The sequence below is a fragment of the Dendrobates tinctorius genome, unplaced genomic scaffold (assembly GCF_039654945.1).
Source record: "Dendrobates tinctorius isolate UK_male_01 unplaced genomic scaffold, ASM3965494v1 ptg000093l, whole genome shotgun sequence".
In the NCBI taxonomy this organism is placed as follows: domain Eukaryota; kingdom Metazoa; phylum Chordata; class Amphibia; order Anura; family Dendrobatidae; genus Dendrobates; species Dendrobates tinctorius.
In genome coordinates this window covers 19,117,501-19,144,913 of record NW_027361761.1, presented here as the reverse complement: position 1 = coordinate 19,144,913, position 27,413 = coordinate 19,117,501, and the positions used below count along the sequence as shown (strand labels likewise).

General features: G+C 48.4%; 2 protein-coding genes across 5 annotated transcripts in view; one reads left to right on the top strand and one right to left on the bottom strand.

Annotated features, from left to right (window-relative positions):
* The window catches only part of MMUT (methylmalonyl-CoA mutase), a 67,267-nt gene extending 63,988 nt beyond the window's left edge, over positions 1-3,279 (bottom strand). For 2 of the 4 annotated variants that reach the window (XR_012234295.1, XM_073586516.1), the window contains exon 1: positions 3,142-3,279. The gene's annotated coding sequence lies outside the window, so the exon portion shown is untranslated. The other 2 variants (XM_073586517.1, XM_073586518.1) reach the window with 2 other exon arrangements.
* Positions 3,280-9,346: 6,067 nt separating this feature from the next.
* Positions 9,347-27,413, top strand: part of LOC141098594 (cytochrome P450 2C5-like) — a 227,412-nt gene continuing 209,345 nt past the window's right edge. The window contains exon 1 of the mRNA XM_073586512.1: positions 9,347-9,448. The gene's annotated coding sequence lies outside the window, so the exon portion shown is untranslated. The remainder of the gene's footprint in view (positions 9,449-27,413) is intronic.

Here is a 27,413-nt window from a genome sequence, read left to right as displayed (position 1 = left end):
GATGGTGCTGGGGAGGTGGATGGTGCTGGGGAGGTGGATGGTGCTGGGGAGGTGGATGGTGCTGGGGAGGTGGATGGTGCTGGGGAGGTGGATGGTGCTGGGGAGGTGGATGGTATGTAATAGGAGGGGGAGGATGGAAAGTGGCTGGAGGGGGTGTAGATGTAATAGGAGGGGGAGGATGGAAAGTGGCTGGAGGGGGTGCAGATGTAATAGAAGGGGGAGGATGGAAAGTGGCTGGAGGGGGTGCAGATGTAATAGGAGGGGGAGGATGGAAAGTGGCTGGAGGGGGTGCAGGTGGAGGAACTACAGTGGTGGGAGGTGGAGGTTGGGAGGTAACCTGCTGTAGAGCACCGTGGCACGAATGCATTACATGCATCTGCTGGGCAGGAGAGAGCGTTTCCATGCGCTCCACAACAGACCTGAAAAAGGTGTGGTTTGGCGAAGATCTTGCTTCTGAATGCATGGTTTGCAGAAGTGTCTTCACCTCCAGAATGCTGGAGTTGATCTGCTGAAAGCCTGCGGAGATTTGCTCTGACAAGACTTTTAGACAGTTCTGGAAAGATGCATTCAGATGGAAGAACTCTGGCGCATAAGTCTTTTCCTGACCCCTCTGCCGCTGCCGCCCAGTACCCGCAGGTGTACTAGAGGTGGCAGGGGCAGAAGGGTGGGGTAAAGGGAAAGCGATCTCCTCACCAGCAGCTTCATGTAATGTAGGCGGCCACGATGCTCCTGTGCTGGTGGATGGGACTGATGGGTCGAATGTGTGGGAAGGCTGGGAAGGTGCAGATGTACCGGGGCGGTCGAAGTGTCCCTCGGTGCCGGTCTCCTCAGGGATCGCCTCAGAAGGGTCCAACCGTGCAGGCTCCCGAGTGCTGCTCACCGTGCTGTGGAATAAAGAGAAAAAAAAAACAATTAAAATAGTGACATGGTATGGCCCTGGCTGAAAAAAAAAAGTTACATCTAAACATTTTTTTGTCACATGTGGTGTGTAATATTTACCTTCTGGTGAGCATTGTCTCCCGGAGGAACGACAGGGCTCGTGCGTACTTCTACTTGCTCCTGCGTCCTCCAGATCCACTCGGGGCCCGCATCTCTTTATTGAACTCCTTCTTGAAACGATCCCTCACAGACCGCCACCGATTCACAATTCTCTCCCCTGAAACGAGAAAGGACAAAGTGGTTAGTATACAACATCAGTGTTTCCCAAACTCCAGTCCTCATGGTCCCCAGGGGTCATGTTTTCAGGATTTCCAAAGTAAATAGAAATCCTGAACACATGATCCGTGGGGACCACGAGGACTGGAGTTCGGGAAACACTGGTTTACATCAAGCAACCGGTACTGTATATACTTACGCTCTTTAATCTGGGCCCGAGCTTCGAGGTCCTCCCAGCGGCCCACAAGGAGCGAACAGATTTCCTCCCAGAGTCGTCGGGTAACGATCAGGTCAGCGTGGCGGCGGTCAGCCATATTCCAGAGCGGCTCCCTTTCTCTGACGAGATCGATGAGGCGGTCCGCATCGATTCCTCCATCCTCACCGTCAGAGTTGGGAGCACGCTGTGAAGGCTGTTAAAGAAAAAGACAAAAATAACATAATTAGCCTCCACAAAAGAAATGAAATAAAAAGTGCAAAAAAACAAAGCAAAAATGTTTATACTTACACGCTGGTGACCGCCGCGTTGCTGTCGCCGACGACCCTGGGAGGCACTGCGAGGACCTCTTGGCCGAGCACCAGATTGGGAAGACTAGAGAAGAAAACAAAAAATGTTATGTCTTTGGATGTAGGCATTTGTTTGCTGTGTGTGGTCTGCAGAACATTGTTTTCTATGTGTTGTGTGTAGTGTGATGTTGTGTTTCTGCGTTTGATGCAAAAAACTTACCAATTGTGAGCCCACTCCAGGTGTCTGTCCACCCCTTCCTTCTTCTTCTGGGAGCTCCTCTTCATCTTGTGATTCCTGTTTTGAAATAAAAGGCAATGAATAGACATATATTACAGAGATGATGGATTTTGGAAATAAAAACTTACCGTCAAACTCTGACGATGCGAGGGAGGGCTCCCAGAAGAAGATGTGCTGTCTTCCTGGTGGCCACACTCCATGCCTGTGGGTGGTGTTCCAGCTGCTGCCATTGCTGCTGCTGCTGCTGCTGCATCTATTGGGCGGCTGTTGAATAAAGAGAAACAAAGGGCCAATGAATATCTTGATATTCCATAGCCCTAGTTTGGAGGAATGGGGGATTTGATAATTACCGTCTCTCATCTGCTGCTGGACTCCCCTCCCGTTGTTCAGCATGCTGCTCCATTTGGGGTGGTGCTGATGGTGCTGCTGCTGCAGATGTCTGCTGCCTTCTCCTGCTCCTGGTTCTTGGCTTGGGTGGCATGTTGGGTGTGGCTGAGGGTCCCATTGTCTTGCTTTTATATATGTCCTGTGGGCAGAGCTACTGAGCATGCTCAGACCAAAAAAGCCGGATCCGGCTGTCGCCGGATCAGGCGCATTGCGGCGCTCATAGGCTTTCATTGTATAAAAAAGCCGGACACGCCGGATCCGTTGTGTCCGGCTTTTTCGACGGATACAAAAAACGTTACAGTCACCGTTTTTTCCAGACGCCGGATCGTGTCACATTGCCGGATCCGGCGAAAATCGGATGAAACGCATGGCCATCCGGCTCGATCCGGCTCTAATGCAAGTCAATGGGGGGGAAACCGGATCCGGCATTGCATTTCGACGGATCCGGTTTTAGTCAAAAGCGCCGGATCGCGCCTGAAGCAGAAAACCTGATGTGTGAAAGAGGCCTAACTAAACTTCTCGCAGACGTATATTAGAAAGCTGCAGAACTACGATCGGCCTCGGAAAAATGGAAAATCCCTTTAAAAAAAAGCGCAAAACAGACGTGTCATCAGAAAGAAAGAAAGCGTTGACGCAAGAGCTTGCAATCACCTCCGCCTGGTCACTAAACGCTGCAGCCAGTGACCCATATACACCTGTGACATGTACTAATCTGCAAAGACACGCACTTGTGCAATGCACGACCCCTGTGTCGCCCCCACATGTCTTCACATATATATAGTGGGGTCTGGCGCTCACACTGTCCTGCCCCCTATAATCAGGCGCAGAGGACGCTCAATGCACTCTGACACTCTCACCTTTTGTCCTGAGAGCTGCACAACGTCAGGAAACTGGATAAAACTACAAATCCCGGCGTGCTCCACAGCAGCTACGCGTCACTTCCGGTCTCCAGTTACTTGTGTCACCTCCCTGAGAACGAAGCCCGTCGATTGCGTTCCGTCTATAACACACCCACTCCTGGGTATACATGTCACGTGACTGCTCCACGCGTCCCTGCAAATTGCAAAATACTGTGCACTGCACCATACAGTAATGGCGGCTATGGGGACTGGCAAAGTGTATCCCAGTGTGTAGCATCAGTTTTTTTATTGCATTTTGCAGCATTATCTTACAACTTAATCATAGCCTATCTTTTCCATTTTTTATGTTTCCTGTAATATAAAATGTGTAAATGTGTGTTTTTATATTTTTATTTTTTTAATGAAAACGTCACTAAATTTCCTTGATCCTGGCATTTGATAATCCTGACATTCCGAAAATCCGGCTCATGAGGCAAATGGTGAACTTTACTGCACAGAATTCATTAAAACACTAATCAATTGTTCATTAATCCCGGATGGCGATCTGAAATCCCCTTCCTGACATTTAGGACGAATTCCGACATCCGTATATCACGCTCCCTGTGGCCAAGGGTCTCCTGACCCAAACTCTACAGCCTCATATCTGCCCCATAACCGCTGTGTACTGATACAGTAATAAAACTAAAACCCATATTTAAGAAACGGTTATTCTAATTTATCATCTATTCATAGAAGAGGGAATAATTTACTGTCCGACACCTGTGACCCCCAATGAGAACGGGGCTCTACAAACAATGACGGGCTTAGTCTAGAAGGGAACGGAGGTGCACATGCTCATCATCGGAGATGCACATGTTCGTCATCGGAGGTGCACATGCTCGTCATCGGAGGTGCACATGCTCGTCATCGGAGGTGCACATGGTCGTCATCGGAGGTGCACATGTTCGTCATCGGAGGTGCACATGCTCGTCATCGGAGGTGCACATGCTCGTCATCGGAGGTGCACATGCTCGTCATCGGAGGTGCACATGCTCATCATCGGAGGTGCACATGATCGTCATCGGAGGTTCACATGCTCATCATCGGAGGTGCACATGTTCGTCATCGGAGGTGCACATGGTCGTCATCGGAGGTTCACATGCTCATCATCGGAGGTGCACATGTTCGTCATCGGAGGTGCACATGCTCGTCATCGGAGGTGCACATGGTCATCATCGGAGGTGCACATGGTCGTCATCGGAGGTGCACATGCCCATCAACGGAGGTACACATGCCCGTCATCGGAGGTGCACATGTTCGTCATCGGAGGTGCAGATGCTCGTCATCGGAGGTGCACATGCTCGCCATCGGAGGTGCACATGCTCGCCATCGGAGGTGCACATTTCTCGTCATCAGAGGTGCACATGCTCATGGAGGTATGTGGCACCCCCAGGAGTATTGTCGCCACACTGGCTTTGCCTTCCTCCAGGGGAGGGTAATGCCAGGCTTGGAGGCAATATGGGTCTCTCTCACAGTCAATCCATACATGCAACACAGTTCCACTCCTGGCCAGCAGGGGGAGCTCTGACCCAGGATTGAGGGGAGGAGTGCTCTCTGTGGGCCAGGAGGAAGTAGGAGTTAGTTTGTGGAGGGTGAAGTGTGCAGACGTGGAACGAGAAGCTGGAGGTTGAGCTGCAGAAGGCGAGCTCCCTCAGCTTGAGAGCGCAGAGAACTGGAGTCAGGTCTCCACGGTGGTACGGATACTAACGGTCCTGCCACAGATACCCGAGAAGTAGGAGGCTGTAGATGCCCTGCTCCCATCTAAGACTTGAGGCACAACAGCAGAACCGATAGAGAGCCGGGGATTCAGAGAGAGAGGAGTCCCAGAGAGAGAGGCTACAGCTGTCTGCCGTGCAAGGGGAGTTCTAGGAACATCTGACAGGAGGAACTTCAGAGTAACTGAGTACTGGAGTGCTTCACACCACACAAGCGCTAGGAAGGAGACTGCACAGCCCGTCTGTGACAGAGAAACCCTGAGTTGCTTCCAGGCTAGCCTGCTCCAATACCATCTGTAATCAGGACCCTGGACTGCAGTTATCAAGTAAAGGTACAGAAATTGCACCCCGCTGTGTCGTGTCTGCTTCCTACCCTATCGGCACTGCTACTGCTACTGGAATAGGGAATAGATAGCCCCCACACATGTATTGACGGTGAAGCAAGATGAAAACACAAACACAGGCAGGAAAATAGGCTGAGCAAACGATGGGGCCCGACTAACTAGAAAGGACAGGAAAGGAAAGCCACTGTCTGCAATCTGCCAAAAAACCATACCAAAATAATGTCCAACACGTCTGATAGCAAAATTAACCCTGAAGTCACTAGACTTCTCCCACTATATCAGCACTCTGAAATATTCTGAAACAGAGCAAAAAGAGGCCAATCTAATAAGGGACAAAAGGGCAAATTGGCAAATACAGATAAATAGGAGTGGAAGTTCAGCATAGCCCCAGCAGGGGCAAGCTGACCACACAAGAAACTGAATTGACCAACAAGCGCAAGTGTGAACATTAGCAAAAAACAAACTTAACTTGAGAAGACTGGAAGAGAGCTGAAGTCCAAGACCTGAGAAGCAGACTGAATCACCAGCATCAGGATAGGGCGTCGGCTGTCTTTTATCCAGTCTCATACTCCAGAGATCCAATCGTTATCCTCCTCATCAGGTAGCAGATCACTACCACTTAAACCAACCTCACTACCTCCTGTCACCACCAGAGGGAGAACAGAAGAAGAACTCTCAACTGGTGGAGCAGAAAATGAACTCATAACACCGGTATCCCCGGGTCCTGTGTGCCATAGACTGTGATTGTGAACTGTGTGAAATTTGGTGCCAGTTGCCACCATTGCCGCGCTGCTTGGCGCGTGCGGGAAGAAAGAGGCAGGCCTTCGTGGGTGGAGCTTGCCACAGAGCGCGAAGCAGTGAAGTGCCGCGCGGGAAGAGAGAAGAGCGCGCGAGAGGAGGAGGAGCTGAGGCCTACAGCCCGGAGCATCGGGCCTGTGAAGCGGCCGCCGGTGAGCTCCTACAACCCCCGGCCCTGGCTAACGTTCACTGAGGGGGAGAAAATGTCAGTGCCACAAGGCGATGCAGCGGCAGACGCCGCCGCCAACCCCGCAGCACCACAAGGAGGAGCACCTGCCACGGTGGTCCCCATCATGCCGCTGTCTATGCCCTACATACCGGGTGTCATCGATCAACACCGACGAGACACCGAGACCAGAAAGAGGAATAAGTTTGCCCGTGACACAGAAGATTACGAACAGAATAGAGTCTACAAATGGCGAGAATCTTACAACTCCGGGAACTTCAATGCCTACTCCAATTACAGATCCACCACGGACATCTCGTCTTCGGGATCGGATCACGACAAACAGGCCTCATACAGTCGTTTTTTAGGCCAGTGACGCAGATACACGAAAAGAAGAGGACCCGCAGGGGAAGAGACCCACACAGAAACATGGACTCCGGTCGTATCACTCTCTCGCAGGTAATGACCCGTTGGTAATCAATATCTCTTCTAAAAGTTTAGGTATAGCAGAATACCGGGTTTTACAAAAAGGCCTTTCCTTCTGCCCAAGTTATAGGTACAATACCTTTAATCTTGACATGGACCTTCAGAGGTTCTATAGATCACTAAGGCTGAAATTGCACTTCTCCAATGCTATTGGCACCAACAATAGTACTATACCACCACACCCTCTCTTGCTATCCTCAGATAGCCTAGGACTGAGGAATAAAAGCAACTTCAGACCTCCCACAGGCTCACATGCCCTAGAGACATTCATCTCTTTTATTGATAACACTTTCCAAAATCTGCGGGATGATATCCATAAAGGGCGCATGCATTTTCCATCCAACCTTACTGCACTTGATCAACAAGCTCTTAAAACCTTACAGGACGACAAAGACATTATTATCAAACCAGCAGATAAGGGGGGAGCCATTGTTGTCCTTGACAAAACAATGTATTTGGGTGAGGTTCATCGCCAATTGAGTGACACCTCGGTTTATCTACCACTTGAGAGGGATCCCACCAACGAAATAAAACACATTATTCAAACTACCTTATCTAAATATAATTTGAGCGGAGTCCTAGATAACAAAACTTGTGATTTTCTAACCAAAAAATTCCCCATTACACCGGTTTTTTATATACTGCCTAAAGTACATAAAAACTTAGATAACCCACCAGGAAGACCTATCGTGGCCTCTACGGAGTCAATTTTCTCTCCCATCTCCAAATATCTAGAGAAAATTCTTACACCTCTCATCAAACAGACACCCTCCTTTCTACTTGATACAGGGGCCTTTTTGGATGTTATCCGTACTCTGGACCATGTCCCTAAAGATGCCATTCTTGTCACTTTTGATGTAAAAGATCTATATACATCCATTCCCCACATACAGGGTATTCAGTCAGTGCGGAGACTTCTGGAACTATCCAAATTCCATCCTGAACAAACCAATCTATGCTGTGAATTATTGTCCATCATTTTAACCAGGAATTTTTTTCTTTTTGAAGACAAATATTATTTGCAGACGAGGGGGACTGCGATGGGCTCGAACACCGCACCTCCGTATGCAAATTGCTACGTGGCCCATTTGGAGGATCACATCATATATCGTGACTGTCTCTTCCGCACTCATGCGTTAGTGTGGAAGAGATATATCGACGATATCTTCTGTACCTGGGGGGGATCATTAGATACACTACAATCCTTCTTCTCCATGTTACAAACAGCCTGGCTTGGACTGAGCTTCACCATGACCTATCACCTTGAACAAATCAATTTCCTTGATACGGTAGTCATGAAGGATGATTCGGGACACCTATCCACTGACCTCTATAGGAAACCCACTGATCGCAATAGTTTGCTTCATTACGAAAGCTTCCATCCCACTAAAATGAAAAATGCGATCCCCAAGTCACAATTCAAAAGGGTTCAGAGGATTGTGTCTAACACAGGGGTTCAAAAAATACGCATGGATGAAATGCGCACAAAATTCCTTGAGAGGGGATATCCAACGAGTGTGTTAAATGATGTGGACTTTTCCCCCCCAAGGGAATCTAAGACCACCAATCGCATTTCTTTCGTTCATGACTACCATCCCTTTGCTTATCGTATTCATTCCAGCATTAGACGTCATTGGCATCTCCTATCTACGGCTCACCCGAACGTAGAGGCATTTAGAGTACCCTTTTTACCGTGTTTTAGGAGACCACGGAATGTCCGTGACACTCTGATTAAAGCAGATATTGGCTCCCCTGGCCCTCTAAAAAAGCAACAACGTTTTCTATCAGATCCTAAATTCGGCACTTTCCCCTGCCTGCAATGCACACAATGTAATAACGTACAGAAAGGTAATTTCTTCTACCATCCCCATACCGGTAAAAAATTTAATATCCGTGAATATTACACCTGCGACAGCTCGTTTGTAGTATACATTATCAAATGTCCGTGTGGTTTACTCTATGTAGGGGAAACCACACAACACATCAGAGACCGCATATCCAAGCATAAGTCTACGATTAGGTGCAAGAATATGCTTCTCCCCATCCCATATCATTTCATCACTGCGGGCCACACCATTGCTCAATTAAAATTTCAAGTCATTGAGCAGGTTCACACCTCACGCAGAGGAGGCAACCGCATTAACATATTAAAAAGGAGAGAGGCTTTTTGGATTCACGAACTCAATACCCTGACACCCAAGGGGTTAAATAAAGACTATGATTCACAGGCCTTCTTACAAGTATAATGTCTGACACCATCTGATACGTTTACCCCCTCCCCCCTTTTTTTTCCTCTACAATGTCACTACTGGGTTAATGCTATAAATAATGTACTCTTGAATGCCACTGTACATTGAATGTCATGGATACTAATCTAATTGTGTCTCATTTACAGAACCAACAACTGTGATTGTTTGAATCGTCACCCTCAAAGCACTGAATAGCCACTATCTTCACCACTGGCACCTATGATGTCGGCGCTGCGGTAGTTAACTCAGGATAGTTCACTAATGTCCACCGCTCTGCCCTGCAAGCCAGCCTGACAGGCAGTAGTACACTCCCAGTGCTCCCTGCTGACACGCCCCCTCCATGTCTCTCTCGGCGTCCGGAGCTTATGGTGACGTGTCTAATACACGCCCACTGACTTCCGGTGGCGCGCCCCCAACCAGGGTTATATAACCCTGCCACTCTCACACTTTGCAGCACTTGGGATTCGCGGTGGATACTGCGTCCACACTCCACCACAAATCACCACGGTAAGAGTTCTATGCCTCTTATAGACAGATTTTGTGACTTCATGTCACGTCACTGTAGTATTACTCTAGTGCTATTCTTTACCTTCAGCAGTGGGACGGCTTCATGTGCCTCCTCACAGGATTGGTATGTAACTTAGGTAACACAAACCATCTCATCACTTACTAAGTTATATTGGCTATTATAGCACCTTTATCCTCTCCCAGGTCTATCTCACAAAGCCCAGTCACTAAGAATCTCACAGTACAATATATCGGTATGTGTGTTCTTTTCTACGTTGATCTTGTTCTTCATGATTATTTATTACTCTCTGCCAATATATATTATGTGCGATAATGTGACCGATGTCTCAGCATTTTTTCAAAAGCATTTACCTAGAAAACCCAAATATTGTTGTATATACTTTCTTTTTTAATTGTATTCTTTTTTAATTGTATTATTTTCATCTTTATTTATATTTCACAGTACATTGATGAAGGTCCTAGACCGAAACGTCTGTGTATGTATGTACTGTTGTATAATTAAAAATCACCTTTCTGCATCAGAAACCTTTGGTGTGTGCCAAGTTTATATATATTTAGTTCACGGATTGGGATCCTACTTGGGCACCACCTACAATTCTCAGGGTTGTGCCAACGGTTTTGTTCCTACATACCGGGAGCGGCCTGGCTACCGCAGTACTCGGGTGAGTCACATACCCTGAGTGAATTTAAAGAGAGACTGTGCAGCTTGTTTAAAGTTTACCCCTGTCTGAAAGCCAGAAAGTAAATATCCTGATTGGACAGCTCACGGGTGCAGCGCTGAGAGAAGTGAAAGCCTGACAGGACACTGATAAAGTGACTGTTGTAAAGGTCCTGGCCAAGTTGAAGAGCACTTTTGACACCCGCACTGCCCCTGAAATCAAGATGAGGTTCTTTGGCTGCAAGCAAAGGGCACAGGACAGTATCAGGGACTACGATCTCAACCTGCAAGAGGCGCTGCGAGCAGTTAAGCAAGTTGATCCTGATAGCGTAAAGGAAGAAGATAAACTGTTGAATGAGCAGTTCATTGAAGGACTCCTGGCCAGTACCCACCGAGGACAGTTGCGTATAATCACCCTGCAAAACCCTGATCTGGACTTTGCTGAATTTAAGGACAGGGCTATCCGGGTACTGCAGGAATCCACTGACAGCTGTCAGGCGCCCCCTAGACGCCCAGTGATCACCTATCATCAGGAAGCAACATCCTTTCCTTCCATCCCTGTGGAGGCCCATGCACAAACTTTGGACAAAGACCCAACTGAGGAGCTACGTCTACAGGTCCAGGAGTTGACCAAAGGAATGGCTGCACTCACTAAAACAGTGCAGTCCCTGCAGGTGAGCTCCAAAGACAAGATTCAGCTTGCTTCCAGTCCAGAGGATGTCCCGTGGCTCCGGTGGAGGAGAGCTCCGCCACTTCGAGGAAGGAACAATGATCGCTATGACCAGGACGGACGTCCCATCTGTCGTCACTGTCACAAGGCAGGTCATCTTGCAAGGTACTGTCCTTTAAACGAGCAACCCCTGGGGCAGAGGGCCAACCCCCAGGAGTAGGATCCCCAGGCCCAAGGAACTGGAGAGCCAAGTATGTGGGAGGGAGACCAATCCTTTCTGTGGTGATTGATGGTATCCCCATGAATGCTTTGCTGGACACTGGCTCCCAGGTGACCACCATGCCCTATATTCTTTACAAGAGGTATTGGGCTGATTCTGAACTCACCCGTGGTCCCACTGATGAACTGACAGTAGTTGCTAGTGGGTCGCCCCGTCGTCGGCTTCACCCAGGGCCGTGGGGTACTCGGTACCGGGCCGGTGTCAGGGGGATGAGGTGTAACAGCAGCGGTGACCCGGTCCGTGGCCCTGGGCCCCAATATTAATGGCACTCCTGTCAGACTCCCCTCTCTGGGACTGACTTCCCAGGGACTGTCCTTCAGGGTCTCTCCTACTGTCCCCCTCATGGACTGACCTCCTGAGACTGACCTCTAATTCTATCTTTCCCCTTCTTTTTATACTAACTCCACCCACCTGCCAGCACATCTCGTGTTGCAAAGCAGGATCCCACAAAAGGTGCTCTGCTACAGTACACCCTGAGCCTAAAGCTGCAATGTGGTCCTGCTGAACTATCCTGTGTGTGGGATGCAGGTGTTGGAGTGTGGCAAGGAGTTCCCACCTTACCTGGATGGTGGGGCACTACACCTTAGGAGAAGGTGCAGTACCTCTGTGGTGACTGAGCCTCAGGGGCGCCACACTAGTAATGGTCAGACCTTACCGCAGATTGGATGTAAGGAGATTACTGTTAAAGTGGGGAGGGTGGAACTAAAGTCTCAAGGTCTGATAATTGTTGATATTGATAGACGTGAATGTAACCCTATGATGACTCTTGGTACCAATGTAATTGAAAACTGTTTGTCCGAGGTTATTGTCTTGTTGCAACAGGTGGCTGAGACTGCTGGTTCCGGTGAACAAAGAGTCCTGCAGAAGGAGATCCGAGCCCTGATGCAAAGACAACAGGTGGAACTCTCTGGCGGAGAGATTGGCAGCATCAGAGTGAGTGATGCCTTCCCCATTGCAATACCCCCCAGATGTGAAATGTTGGTATGGTGTCGGGCAGCTATAGGTCTTAGAGGGAGAGATTACCAGGCATTGGTAGAACCAGTAAACTCCGAAAGTAGGCCCACTGTCCTGACAGCCAGAGAGGTGGTTGATGTCAAGAAAGGGAGAGTACCTGTATGTCTTCTGAATTGTGGGGAAGAGGAAGCCACAATACCTCAGTACGCCACAGTTGCTAAGCTGCTCACCATTAACAACAACTCTTTGCAGGCAGCAGAGCCTTTGGTCTCATCCGATCAGGTGGAGGACAATGGTTCTGTGAAGCAGCCAGAGGAGTGGTGTCAGCAACTGCAGGTGGGAACTGACTCTAACCCTTCATACCAGAGAAATGGGGTCTACAGAGTGACACAAGAGTATGAGCGGGTATTCAGCCGCTAGATTTTGGGCAGGCAAAAGGGGTCCAACATCATATCCCCACGGGGGACCATCCACCCATAAAGGAGAGGTACAGACCTATACCACCAACACAGTACAAGTGTGCTAAGAGTATGTTGAGGAAGATGAAGGAGGCTGGGGTTATCAGAGACAGTTGTAGCCCCTGGGCAGTTCCAATAGTTTTTGTAAAGAAAAAGGATGGTACCATGAGAATGTGTGTTGATTACAGGAAAATTAACAGTATTACACATAAAGATGCCTACCCATTACCTAGGATTGAGGAATCCTTAGGCTACTTTCACACATCCGGTGTGTGGGGTCCGGCAGCGTGCGGCGAAAAGCCGGGCCGCCGGATCCGGCCTGCAGCCGTGACACCGGATGTGTGTGCGGCGAGATGATACGGCTCGGACATTATTAAAGGAGCCGCAGGACAGAGGCAGCCAATGAGACAGCTGCTGAAAGGGAGGTGAGGGGAGGAGAGGGGAGGGGGGTGGAGAGAGAGAGACATGGGGGGTTAACATTAGTGTCCAGGCAAGAGAATCTCTCTCTCTTGCTGGGCACTTGTGGGGTTAACCCCACAGAGAGATCTCTCTCTCTCACCCAGACACTGTGAGTGTTAACCCCACAAGTGCCCGGCGAGAGAGATCTCTCACAAGTGTCCGGGTGACAGAGAGAGATCTCTCTCTCTCTCGCCGGGCACTTGTGGGGTTAACATTCACAGAGTCCGGGCATGCGCTGTGGAAAAAGCCGGTCCGGCGCTGCAAAAAAACGTTACATGGAATGTTTTTTCCAGACGCCGGACAGGCTGTTTTTGCCGGATCAGGCAAAAACCGGATACGCCGCATAGGCATCAGGCGCGATGCGGCAATAATGAAACTGAATGGGGGAAAAACCGGATCCGGTGGCAACCGGCGCCGGATCCGGTTTTTACACTTTTCGCCGCATCGCGCCTGATGCTGAAAACCGGATGTGTGAAAGAGGCCTAAGCTGCACTTAAAACTGCTAATTACTTTTCCACCTTGGATCTCACCAGTGGGTATTGGCAGGTTCCCGTGGCAGAGGCAGATAAGGAGAAAACCGCATTTACCACACCAATGGGTTTCGAGTTCAATTATATGCCATTTGGGCTCTGTACTGCTCCAGGGATGTTTCAACAGCTGATGCAGTGCTGCCTGGGACACATGAACTTTGAAACGGTCCTGCTGTACCTGGATGATGTCATTGTTTTCTCCAAAAACCTATGAAGAGCATCTGGAACACCTGGCTGAAGTGTTTGAAGCTTGGTCCAATTTTGGCCTGAAGGTGAAGCCCTCCAAATGCCACCTCCTGAAGCCCAAGGTACAGTACCTCGGTCATGTGGTCAGTGCAGAAGGTGTGGCACCAGACCCTGACAAGGTCACAGTCATCTGGGACTGGCCGAAGCCCAGCAATCTGCATGAAGTACGCCAATTCCTTGGACTGGTGGGCTACTACCGAAGATTCATTAAGGGCTTTACTGAACTAGCCACCCCTATGCAAAACCTTCTGGTGGGGCAGTCCAAGAAGAACAAGCAGAAAAATTTCACCTTTGAATGGACTGAAGAGTTGGAGAGGTCCCTCACCAGATTGAAGATGGCTCTCACCGGTGACGAAGTTTTGGCCTACCCAGATTATGAGAAACCCTTTGTGCTGTACACAGATGCCAGCAATGTGGGACTAGGAGCGGTACTGTCTCAGGTACAGAACGGAAAAGAAAGAGTGATCTCCTATGCCAGCAGTAAGTTGCGTACCACCGAAAGGAACCCTGATAACTATAGTTCTTTCAAGTTGGAGTTCCTTGCCATAGTCTGTTCTGTCACCGAAAGATTCAAGCATTACTTAGCCTCCGCCAAGTTTACAATCTTCACGGACAACAATCTGTTGACCCACTTGGACACTGCAAAGCTAGGTGCACTGGAGCAGCGATGGATGGCTCGGCTGTCTAATTACGAGTTCATTATCAAGTACCGAGCAGGGCACATGAATGCCAATGCTGATGCGCTGTCCAGGATGCCTAACCTACCAGATGCAGGAGAAGACCCTGAGGCTCTTGAAGAGATAGAGCTACCTCCCGTCCACAGGCCACTGGTGGCCCAACGTGCTCAAGGAGTGAGAGACAGACGGTCTGGCTTGAAGGAGGTCACCCTGAATCCTTTGCCCCATCATGACTGGGCAGAAACGCAAGATAGTGACCCTGCAGTCCGCCTAGTGAAGGAGCTGTTGACATGAGCTTACTCACGTCCAGAGTTGGATGCTCCTGAAGAAACCCAGCAGCTGTGGAAGGAGAGAGGCCGGCTGTTTATCTACGAAGGGAAGCTGTGTCGGAGGAGTATCAATGCCCGTACAGATGAACTGGTCTGGCAGGTAATAGTCCCGAAGAGAGAGGCCTCAATGGTCCTGGAAGCATACCACCAAGGAGCTGGACACTTCAGATGGAAGAAGTTGGGAGCATTGCTCTGAGAAAGGTTTTACTGGGCTGGTATGAGGAAAGCCATTGAGAGGTGGTGCCGGGAGTGTGGACAGTGTAACCTGCGCATAAAGGATCAAGACAGCCAGAGAGCTCCCCTGCAACCAATCATCACCAAACAGCCCCTCGAGTTGGTAGCCCTGGACCTTGTGAAGCTGGTTCCAAGCCGGTCGGGCTACAGCTATGCTCTTACCATTGTGGACCACTACTCAAGATTCCTGGTAGTTGTGCCTGTCAAAGATCTCACTGCCAGGACAGCAGCCAGAGCTTTCCAGCAGCACTTCTGTAGGCCCCATGGGTATCCTGAAAGAGTACTCACAGATCAAGGTCCAGCTTTCGAGGCAGAAGTGTTCCATGAGTCATGCAACTTGTATGGTTGTAAGAAGATCCGGACAACACCTTATCACCCACAGACCAATGGCATGTGTGAGAAGATGAACCAGGTGGTGATTGACCTGCTGAAGACGTTGCCCTTGGAGGAGAGGAATCTGTGGCCTGAGAAGTTGCCAGATCTGGTAGACCTCTACAACCATATTCCAGTGAACTCTACCAACTGTACTCCAGCATACCTGATGAGAGCAAGACCGGGTAGGCTGCCTGTGGATTTGGACATGGGAGTCCTCATGCCGGAGGCCACGTCGCCAAATGCTGACTGTGACAAGGAGAGGCAGCAGCAGTACAGAAGAGTACAAGAGTGCGTAGAGAAGAGTCTGGCCCAGGCAAGGCAAAGGCAGGAGAAGCTTTACAATCAGAATGCACCTGCTGTCCCCTTTTTTCGCCAGGAGAACTAGTCCTCAAAAGGAAGAGGAGGTTGCACAAGCTGGATGATCAATGGGAGGCTGAACCTTATACCATTCTGCCCTCAAACTTTGATAATGCTAAAGTATGCCTTGTTAGTAAAGATGGAGGAGAGACCTCAGCAGCGGTATCCAGGGATCATTTGAAGTTGTGCCCTGAGCAGTTAAAAGAGAGAAGACGAATCAGATAACCTCCAACCCGTAGAGGCCGAAGAGAAGGTCAGCACAGTGCTTGGGGAATTCCCTGCGAATTGGACTAGAATTAATGATGCAATAGTGGTACCAGTGTTGTTATTTCCGCAAGTGGAAGCGCAGGAGGATGTGATTCGGGTGGATCAGGAAAATCAGGTAGCAGAAGCCACACCAGCAGTGGAGCCAGAGAACCCTCGCCCTGCCAGTGGTGAACCTGTTGTGCCCCTGGTGAGTCCAAGAGTCACTAGACAATCACATATCCCTGTGCCATGTGGAATCCCTAGTAGTGTACCCAGTACCTCACACACTACAGCACCAGTGTTACGTAGATCCACTCGTACCACACAGGGAATACTACCAGTTAGGTTCCGCATATAAAGTAAATGTGAATATTGAAACTGTTGAAATGTAAATATGTAACTGTTTTTCAAGATTTTGTGCCTACAGGTAACCTGTAAGAGTTCCCTTTTAACTTTTATGAACACTGAACCACAGGACTTGTGTGTGGTCAAAAACTTTCTTTATAAATAATTTACCATTTGCCCAGGAATGGACCATGGACATTGATGCTGGACTTACCATCATAGGACCATTTTTGGAAACACTTGGTTTTTGTACATTTTTCACTTTTTCAATCTTGTACAAATTATTATTGTCTAAATGTTTATATGTTATTTATGTTTTTTTTGTTCAGCCCAGGAGTGCTGACTTTCACTAGGGGGAATGTGGCGCCCCAGGAGTATGGTTGTCACACTGACTTTGCCTTCCTCCAGGGGAGGGTAATGCCAGGCTTGGAGGCAATGATGGGTCTCTCTCACAGTCAATCCATACATGCAACACAGTTCCACTCCTGGCCAGCAGGGGGAGCTCTGACCCAGGATTGAGGGGAGGAGTGCTCTCTGTGGGCCAGGAGGAAGTAGGAGTTAGTTAGTCTGTGGAGGGTGAAGTGTGCAGACGTGGAATGAGAAGCTGGAGGTTGAGCTGCAGAAGGCGAGCTCCCTCAGCTTGAGAGCGCAGAGAACTGGAGTCGGGTCTCCATGGTGGTACGAATACTAACGGTCCTGCCACAGATACCCGAGAAGTAGGAGGCTGTAAATGCCCTGCTCCCATCTAAGACTTGAGGCACAACAGCAGAACCGATTCAGAGAGAGAGGAGTCCCAGAGAGAGAGGCTACAGCTGTCTGCCGTGCAAGGGGAGTTCTAGGAACATCTGACAGGAGGAACTTCAGAGTAACTGAGTACTGGAGTGCTTCACACCACACAAGCGCTAGGAAGGAGACTGCACAGCCCGTCTGTGACAGAGAAACCCTGAGTTGCTTCCAGGCTAGCCTGCTCCAATACCATCTGTAATCAGGACCCTGGACTGCAGTTATCAAGTAAAGGTACAGAAATTGCACCCCGCTGTGTCGTGTCTGCTTCCTACCCTATCGGCACTGCTACATCCCCGTGCCAACCACCTATACACTGCCCTGGGGTTACAGCTTCACCTGTGGGGAGCTACACCATCTAAGCTGCGACACACCATCAGCCCCAGAGGATCTGCAAGCAGCGTTGGCTAACATCTTACTTGCCAAACACCACAGGTGGTGTCACAAACTTTTCATATAAACTACATTACAAACATCACCACCCTTGATATTGGGGCCCAGGGCCACGGACCAGGTCATCTCTCCTGTGACACATCATCCCCCTGACACCGGCCCGGTACCGAGTACCCCACAGCCCTGGGTGAAGCGAGGGCGACCCAGGTACACATGCTCATCAACGGAGGTGCACATGCTCGCCATTGGAGGTGCACATGCTTGTTCTCATAGGTGCACATGCTCATCGGAGGTGCACATGCACATCATCGGAGGAGCTCATGCTTGTTTTCGGCATCTAGAAGGGGACGGAGGTGCACAGGCTCTTCATCGGAGGTGCACATGCTTGTCAACGGAGGTGCACATGTTCGTCATCGGAGGTGCACATGCTCGTCAACGGAGGTGCACATGCTCGTCATCGGAGGTGCACATGCTCGTCATCGGAGGTGCACATGCTCGTCACGGAGGTGCACATGCTCATCATCGGAGGTGCACATGCCCATCAACAGAGGTGCACATGCTTGTCCTCAGAGGTGTGTAATGCAGGTGTCAGAATGCAATGAACAGTGATCACAAGGCAGAAACAGCCAGGGGTTGATCTATTGGTATTTTTATCCAACAATAACTTCTAACTTCAGGTTATGAACAAGCTAGAAAGTCTCTCAGTACTTAACGTTAGTGGTGCGCCCAGTCTTGGGAGTCGCCAACCCCAATGCCACAGGTGATAGCTGGAAGTGAAGGCCCTGCTTACTCTCTCTGTTCCTCCTGTCTTGCCAGCATGCCTCTAATGTCGCAGTCGTAGCGGAAGTCTCTCAGGCTCGGGGCAGACAGGACCAGGTCTCAGCTCTTGACAGGCGTAGTTGGATCACGGACGGTGGTTTGGCGAAGATCTTGCTTCTGAATGCATGGTTTGCAGAAGTGTCTTCACCTCCAGAATGCTGGAGTTGATCTGCTGAAAGCCTGCGGAGATTTGCTCTGACAAGACTTTTAGACAGTTCTGGAAAGATGCATTCAGATGCAAAAACTCTGGCGCATAAGTCTTTTCCTGACCCCTCTGCCGCTGTCGCCCAGTACCCGCAGGTGTACTAGAGGTGGCAGGGGCAGAAGGGTGGGGTAAAGGGAAAGCGATCTCCTCACCAGCAGCTTCATGTAATGTAGGCGGCCACGATGCTCCTGTGCTGGTGGATGGGACAGATGGGTCGAATGTGTGGGAAGGCTGGGAAGGTGCAGATGTACCGGGGCGGTCGAAGTGTCCCTTGGTGCCGGTCTCCTCAGGGATCGCCTCAGAAGGGTCCAATCGTGCAGGCTCCCGAGTGCTGCTCACCGTGCTGTGGAATAAAGAGAAAAAAAAACAATTAAAATACTGACATGGTATGGCCCTGGCTGAAAAAAAAAAGTTACATCTAACATTTTTTTTCACATGTGGTGTGTAATATTTACCTTCTAGTGACCATTGTTTCCCGGAGGAACGACAGGGCTCGTGCGTACTTGTACTTGCTCCTGCGTCCTCCAGATCCACTCGGGGCCCGCATCTCTTTATTGAACTCCTTCTTGAAACGATCCCTCACAGACCGCCACCGATTCACAATTCTGTTCCCTGAAACGAGAAAGGAGTGGTTAGTATACAACATCAGTGTTTCACAAACTCCAGTCCTCATGGTCCCCAGGGGTCACGTTTTCAGGATTTCCATAGTAAATAGAAATCCTGAACACATGATCCGTGGGGACCACGAGGACTGGAGTTCGGGAAACACTGGTTTACATCAAGCAACCGGTACTGTATATACTTACGCTCTTTAATCTGGGCCCGAACATCGAGGTCCTCCCAGCGGCCCACAAGGAGCGAACAGATTTCCTCCCAGAGTCGTCGGGTAACGATCAGGTCAGCGTGGCGGCGGTCAGCCATATTCCAGAGCGGCTCCCTTTCTCTGACGACATCGATGAGGTGGTCCACATCGAGTCCTCCATCCTCACCGTCAGAGTCGGAAGCACGCTGTGAAGGCTGTTAAAGAAAAAGACAAAGATAACATAATTAGCCTCCACAAAAGAAATGAAATAAAAAGTGCAAAAAAACAAAGCAAAAATATTTATACTTACACGCTGGTGACCGCCGCGTTGCTGTCGCCGACGACCCTGGGAGGCACTGCGAGGACCTCTTGGCCGAGCACCAGATTGGAAAGACTAGAGAAGAAAACAAAAAATGTTATGTCTTTGGATGTAGGCATTTGTTTGCTGTGTGTGGTCTGCAGAACATTGTTTTCTATGTGTTGTGTGTAGTGTGATGTTGTGTTTCTGCGTTTGATGCCAAAAACTTACCAATTGTGAGCCCACTCCAGGTGTCTGTCCACCCCTTCCTTCTTCTTCTGGGAGCTCCTCTTCATCTTGTGAATCCTGTTTTGAAATAAAAGGCAATGAATAGACATATATTACAGAGATGATGGATTTTGGAAATAAAAACTTACTGTCAAACGCTGACGATGCGAGGGAGGGCTCCCAGAAGATGATGTGCTGTCTTCCTGGTGGCCACACTCCATGCCTGTGGGTGGTGTTCCAGCTGCTGCCATTGCTGCTGCTGCTGCTGCTGCATCTATTGGGCGGCTGTTGAATAAAGAGAAACAAAGGGCCAATGAATATCTTGATATTCCATAGCCCTAGTTTGGAGGAATGGGGGATTTGATAATTACCGTCTCTCATCTGCTGCTGGCCTCCCCTCCTCAGCATGTTCCATTTGCTGCTCCATTTGGGGTGGTGGTGGTGCTGATGGTGCTGCAGTGGTCTCCTGCCTTCTCCTGCTGCGCTTGGTTGCTTTCTTGGGTGGCATGTTGGGTGTGGCTGTGGGTCCCACTGTCTTGCTTTTATATATGTCTTGTGGGCAGAGCTACTGAGCATGCTCAGACCAAAAAAAACGGATCCGGCCACCGGATCCGACTTTCGCCGGATCAGGCGCATTGCGGCGCTCATAGGCTTTCATTGTGTGAAAAAGCCGGACGCGCCGGATCCGGCATGTCCGGCTTTTTCGCCGGAGACAAAAAACGTTACAGTAGCCGTTTTTTCCAGACGCCGGATCGCGACACATTGCCGGATCCGGCGAAAACCGGATGAAACGCATGGCCATCCGGCGCGATCCGGCGCAAATGCAAGTCAATGGGGGGGAAACCGGATCCGGCATTGCATTTCGCCGGATCCGGTTTCTGTCAAAAGCGCCGGATCGCGCCTGACGGCGAAAACCTGATGTGTGAAAGAGGCCTTAATCCCACCACCTCTGGCAATCTGTTTTCAATTACATTTCTGCTTTTGCGATTTTGCATTGCTCTCTTGTCATCATAGATCTCATGTTCTGGGTGGCTTTCTGCTATCAGGTGGATGTAACAACACATTATCCCATCTTGTGTCTGGATAAGTCTGTGTAAGGTTAGTTTCACACTAGCGTTACCGGGTGCAGCGCATGGCCGCCGCTAAGCTCCGCCCCGGCCGCTCCCCCTCCGGTCAGCTCCTCCTATGATCACATGACGCTGCAGGCGATCAGCGTACCCTATATTTAGCGTTGGGTACGCTGGTCGTGCGCTGGTACACTTTTTCCGGCACATCCTCCCTAATGCACTGCGTTGATTTTCCTTATGATGGTATGCTATTTATATGGGTATTATATAGACTATACACATTTGAGTCTCGTGGGTAATGGCTTTATTATGAGTCTATGCACTGTTCACTTGTGTCACATGTGTGACCGTTTTAATGTTTTTAATGTATGTGATTTCCATGCCTTGTGGTGATCCCCTCTCTATAGCCTATACTTTTCTTCTGGTTGTGTTGTGTATGTACGGTAGGTGCATGTATGACGGTATATGTATGTGTATCTGTGTATGTATGGTATATGTGTGTTTGCATATACAGTATATGTATGTGTGTCTGTGTGTATGTATGGTGTATGTATGCACGTTATGTGTGTGTATGTATTGTGAGAATCATGTGGGAATAGTGGATGAGGGCAGGTATATCTCGCCCAGATTCCTTTCCTATGTGGCCTAGTCTGGTCAGTATCGCACCTGCTTACTAATGGATAATGGGAGGTGGATATAAAAGGATGCCAGGTGGTTGTGTGAGTGTCTCAGCCTGGGAACACAGAGAGCCTGTCTGTGTGAGAGACACACGTGAGTGAAAGCAGTGCCCACTGCAACTGTGGCTTGGCTGGACGGGAGAAGCCCGCCAGTTGGTAGTTAGGTTGTCCATTGTTTAGTTAGTGCCGGACAGGCAAGGATTTGTTTTATGTTTTATTTCCTTTTGCATTGCTTTCACCATTAATAAACCTGACCCAGTGTCAGTTATACCCGAATCCCAGCTCTGCGCCTGAGTTTCATGCTGAACGCACGTGACCTTTGACCCCAGCAAAGGCGATCCCGGAGTGTTTTATCACAGTATGTACGGTATATGTATGTGTTTCTGTCTGTGTATGTACAGTATATATATGTACGGTATATGTGTGTATGTATGTACGGTATATGTAGAGCAGATACCAGATGATACAGACACCAGACATATAATGTAATATAATATATACATTGTCGGGCTCTGCCGGTTCCAGCAGTTATCACGTAACCATGAGGAGGCGCTTTGAACACTTGCTGTCATGTGCCAACTAGAGAGTCAGCCATGTCTGCAGTGTTCTATTCAATGACAGCAGACACTAGTTGTCACCTGACTGCAAGTCTGATTGCGCTAGAGCCAGCAGAAGCAAATGCTAATGGATATATATATATATATATATATTTATTATGCACAGTATAATCTATCTCAGTGAAAAAATATAAATATATATATTTTTAGAGATGTGGGGGCCCAAATAAAAAAATAGAACTTTTGCTATGGGGCCCTGTAATTGCTATGTATGCCCCTGCATGCAGGGCAGTAATAATGAGGTAATAATGAGCGCAATCTGCCTTGTTACTCAGAGCCTGAGGCTCAAGGGTACCATTGCCAGATTACCATCATCATAAGCAGCGTACCGGGCAGGGAGGGGGGCCCAGACACATTTCTTGAACAGGGACCCCAAGCTATTAGTGTCCACTCCTGCCCCCTAGTCAGTGGCGTGTCGTTAATAGCGGCACACCATCCAGCTGCTATGGAGCCCGTGAGTCAGGGGGGCCCACCCCGGTGCCAGCAAAGCAGCAGCAGAGCAGCAGGTGACAGGAGGCAGAAGTCAGCTGCTGCGGCTAAAGCATATGCCCACTGCTAAAGAGAACTTCATATTCGCTGCTCCCCGTGCCCATAGTCCCTCCCACCGCTATGAAATGAAGCCGGCGCTGAGATATGGGAGGGACTATATGAGTGGAGAGCATTGAACATTCATTTCACTTTAATAGCGGGCCCAGTAGCCGCAGCTGCAGGCTTCCTGCTAATGGGCAATCACATGTGGCCGCTACTAAAGGGAATGAATATTCACTGCTCTCCATGCCCATGAATACGATATATATCAGTGAGCAAGTGAGTACATGGTGGCCATAATACTGTAGGACTGCATTATATTCTATGGGGAACTGCATTATATTCTATGTGGGGTTGCGTTATACTATATGAGGTAAGAATTATATTCTATATGGGGACTGCATTATGCTCTATGAAGGACTATGACGAGTGTATTATACTCTATGGAGGACTATGGGGAGTCTATTATACTATATGGAGGACTATGGGGAGTCTATTATACTGTATAGAGGACTATGGAGAGTGTATTATACTATATGGAGGACTAGGTGGAGTACATTTTACTATATGGAGGACTATGGGGAGAGTATTATGCTCTATGACGGACAATGGGGAGTCTATTATGCTATATAGAGGACTATGGGGAGTGTATTATACTGTATGGAGAACTAGGGGAAGTACATTATACTATATGGATGACTATGGGGAGTCTATTATACTATATGGAGGACTATGGGGAGTGTATCATACTCTATGGAGGACTATGGGGAGTGTATTATACTATATGGAGGACTAGGGGGAGTACATTATACTATATAGAGAACTATGGGGAGTACATTATACTGTATAGAGAACTATGGGGAGTCTATTATACTACATGGAGGACTATGGGGAGTCTATTATACTTTATAGAGGACATCTCTTGCCGGATTTCATCACCATGAAGGAGGAGGAGAAAACATATATCCTGCTGGGGGAAGAAGAGAGAGCAGTGGAGATAGCAGCGCAATATGTGAGCGAATGTCATAGACTGCGAGAAAGAGAACTATGATATGCCATGGACTTCTATGGCCCGCACCCTGGATCTGCCCCATGCCCCCCATTCACCTTCCCTATGCCATGGACTTCTATAGCCCCACCCTGGATCTGCCCCATCCCCCCATCCACCTTTCCTATGCCATGGACTTCTATAGCCCCATCCTGGATCTGCCCCCATCCACTTTTCCTACAGCCCCTACCCAACATCCCTACAGTCCCTATCCCTATTCCCTTTTGTACACTTGCTTTGGCAAAACTAACGTGTATTTAGTCCTTCCAATAAAGCTTCTTTGAATTTGAATTTGACTATGGGGAGTGTATTATACTATATGGAGGACTATGGGGAGTGTATATGGAGCTTCGAGCTGACGATCTGGCCAATTACTTCAAAGAAAAAATTGACCAGATCCGACAGGAAATTATCTCCCAATCACCTCATACCATGCACTGTCCTCCTTCCCCCACTGCATCTAGCTCACTCTCTGATTTTGAACCAGTCACAGAAGAAGAAGTAAGCAGGCTCCTTGCATCTTCTCGCCCAACCACTTGCACCAGTGACCCATTTCCGTCACATCTACTCCAGCCCCTTTCCCCTGCTGTCACCCCTCACCTAACTAAAATATTTAACCTCTCTCTCTCTTCTGGTATCTTTCCCTCCTCATTTAAGCATGCCGTCATACATCCAATACTTAAAAAACCATCCCTCGACCAAAACTGTGCCGCTAACTATAGACCTGTCTCTAATCTTCCCTTCATCTCTAAACTCCTGGAATGCCTGGTCCACTCCCGTCTTATCTGCTATCTCTTTGATAACTCTTCTTGACCCTCTCCAATCCGGTTTACGCTCTTTACACTCTACAGAAACTGCCTTCACTAAAGTCTCTAATGATCTATTAACAGCTAAATCAAATGGTCATTACTCCATGCTAATTCTCTTGGATCTCTCTGCAGCATTTGACACTGTGGATCATCAGCTCCTCCTCACTATGCTCCATTCCATTGGCCTCAAGGACACTGTTCTCTCCTGGTTCTCCTCCTATCTCTCTGACCTCTCCTTTACTGTATCTTTTGCTGGCTCCTCCTCCTCCTCTCATCTTCCCCTTTGTGTTGGGGTTCCCCAAGGATCGGTTCTAGGCTCCCTTCTCTTCTCTTTGTATACTGCCCCTATTGGTCAAACAATCAGTAAATTTGGTTTCCAGTACCATCTCTATGCTGACGACACCCAATTATATGCTTCTTCTCCTGACATCACGCCAGCATTTCTAGAAAACACTGGCGATTGTCTAAATGCTGTGTCTAACATCATGTCCTCACTATATCTGAAACTGAACCTGTCAAAGACTGAACTCCTGGTGTTTCCTCCCTCTACTAATGTACCTATACCCGACATTGCCATTTCCGTGTGTGGTTCCACTATTACTCCCCAGCAACATGCCTGCTGTCTTGGGGTCATACTTGACTCCGAGCTTTCCTTTGTCCCCCACATACAATCACTGGCTCGCTCTTGTTATCTGCACCTCAAAAACATTTCTAGAATTCGACCTTTTCTTACTTTTGACTCTGCAAAATCTCTTACTGTTTCTCTTATTCATTCTCGTCTCGACTATTGTAACTCTCTTCTAATCGGTCTCCCTCTTTCCAAACTCTCCCCCCTCCAATCTGTCTTGAATGCTGCTGCCAGGATCATATTCCTCGCCAATCGTTACACCGATGCCTCTACCTTGTGCCAGTCATTACACTGGCTACCCATCCACTCCAGAATCCAGTACAAACTTATTACCCTCACCCACAAAGCTCTCCATGGCTCAGCACCACCCTACATCTCCTCCCTTGTTTCAGTATACCATCCTACCCGCACCCTCCGTTCTGCTGATGACCTGAGGTTAGCATCCTCAATCAAAACCTCCCACTCCCGTCTCCAAGACTATACACTTGCTGCGCCAATTCTTTGGAATGCACTTCCCTGGTCAATGCGATTAGTCCCCAGTCCCCACAGTTTTAAGCGTGCCCTCAAAACTCATTTATTCAGACTGGCCTACCGCCTCAACACATTAACCTAATCTATCCCTATGTGGCACAGCCAAAAGTTTTTACCATAACCAGGTTCCCCGCATCATGTTCCCACATGCTTTCCCACATGCTTTATGCATCCCTCTGCGTCTGTACTGTTACACACTTAACATTATGGCTGGTCCGAACAATGAAGGCAATTGTTACCACCCACCTTTCGTGTCTCCCTTTTTTTCTCATAGACTGTAAGCTTGCGAGCAGGTCCCTCATTCCTCTTGGTATCTGTTATGATCTATGTGATCATTGTTATGCTGTAATGTCTATTGTCTGTACAAGTCCCCTCTGAAATGTAAAGTGCTGCGGAATATGTCGGCGCTATAGAAATAAAATTTATTATTATTATTATTATTATTATACTCTATGAAGGACAATGGGGAGTCTATTATACTCTAAGGAGGACTATGGGGAGTGTATTATACTCTATGGAGGACTATGGGGAGTCTATTATACTATATGGAGGACTATGGGGAGTCTATTATTCTATATAGAGAACTATGGGGAGTGTATTATACTATATAGAGGCCTATGGGGAGTTTATTAAACTATATGGAGGACTACGGAGAGTACATTATACTATATTGAGGACTATGGGGAGTCTATTATACTATATGAAGGACTATGAGGAGTGCATTATACTATATAGAGGACTATGGGGAGTGTATTATACTATATAGAGTACTATGGGGTGTATTATACTATATGGAGGACTAGGGGGAGTGCAAAATGCAGGATATTCATCAAATGATTGGATTAGTTTTGCCGGAAGAAAAATCATTGTTCTCATCAGCGCATTGCTCGGTGAAAACTGCATATATGCTGCTAAGATGATACTGTATGGGGACAGATTGATCTACTAGTGAACATTCTGTCCCCATCATTGTTCCTCAGCCGGTGTAAAGAGGCTGGGAAACAAGCGGCGAATGACTTCAATATTGTTAATCACATTCGTTTAGTGGGCTGAAATCAGCTCATGTAAATACAACTGAAATATTTCTTTGTGATTGTGCCCCCACTTTGCCTAAAAACGGCCCTGGTACTATTAAATAACGCAAGACAGTATGAGAGGGCCCCAATGTACCACGCGTATCAAAACCTGAAGTGTCTTCCTCAAGGTAAGTATGCCAACAGTGGAGTGTTCAACTTATATATAGGGTAAGTAATCAAAGGTTAATAAATGAGTAAATCATACCAGCTGATGCGGCGACGAGGTGATGACCATATGTTGAGTCATTCGGCATTCTATCACACCAGTATGTAAGGTTCGGCCAGAACCGTAGCCGTAGACGAGGATACCGGGGCTCTGGTGTCCTGGCCTCTCCTCACAGAAAAATTACATTCACCATTTGTCAGCATACGTGTGCCTTCAGGTCCAGCTACTCCGGATTCCCTTTTCCGCTATGGGAGATCCTCTCCAAATTGGTCAGAAGAAACTGAGACACAGTCCAATTCAACTTCAACAATAACATCTTTACTGGTTTCTTTGCACAGCGCATCCACAGACTTCACATTCTTTATAACAGGCTTCACCAATGTTCCTCTTCTTTCCCTGCACTACTTTCATGATCACAAATCACGGGCCTGGATCGGACCATCCCTGTAGG